Here is a 624-nt window from a genome sequence, read left to right as displayed (position 1 = left end):
GGCGGCGGCGGCCCGTCTGGAGCGGCCGCTGCGAGGACGCCAGCTGCAGCGGGGGAGGCGCAGCGCAGGCTGTGCGCTCCGCGGAGCCGGCGGGGGCCGGGAACAGGTGATCCCAGCGGGAGCCCCGAGCCCTGCCGACTTGGCGGGGCGGGAGCCCGCGCTCCCGGGCGCAGCTGCAGCCGCCCAGCCGCGGCTCGTGGCGGACGGCGTCCGGCTCTGGACCAGGGCTCGGTCACCTCTCTGTTCCGGGGGTCCCCGGCGAGCCCTCTCTTCCCGCAGGCTCGGAAGCGCCTGCTCCCGCTCCCCGGCCTCTCCCTGCTCCTCGGCGCCCGCCCCGCGGCGGAGCAAAGTTGTGGACGTGTCCCGATAGCTGAGCCCCAGCGCTGTCGCGACCCGGCCGGGGCGGCGCGTTCTCGGAGCGGCGCGGACGCACCAGCTGCGCTCTCGCCTCGCCCCCGGAGCCGGCCCCCTCTGGAAACTGCTTCTGTGGCTGAAACTTTGGGCGCCGCGGAGCGCGGGAGCGGGGCCGAGGGCAGCTCGGCGCGGGGACGAGGACCTTGCCCGGCCGGGGCCTGCGAGCGCCCCTGCGCGCGGACAGCCGGGGCGCAGCGGACGGCATGTGAC

The sequence above is a fragment of the Elephantulus edwardii genome, unplaced genomic scaffold (assembly GCF_000299155.1).
Source record: "Elephantulus edwardii isolate Elephantulus edwardi_28Jun2011 unplaced genomic scaffold, EleEdw1.0 scaffold00028, whole genome shotgun sequence".
NCBI lineage: Eukaryota > Metazoa > Chordata > Mammalia > Macroscelidea > Macroscelididae > Elephantulus > Elephantulus edwardii.
The sequence above is the reverse complement of the archived record's forward strand: the minus strand, read 5'-3'. Positions refer to the sequence as shown.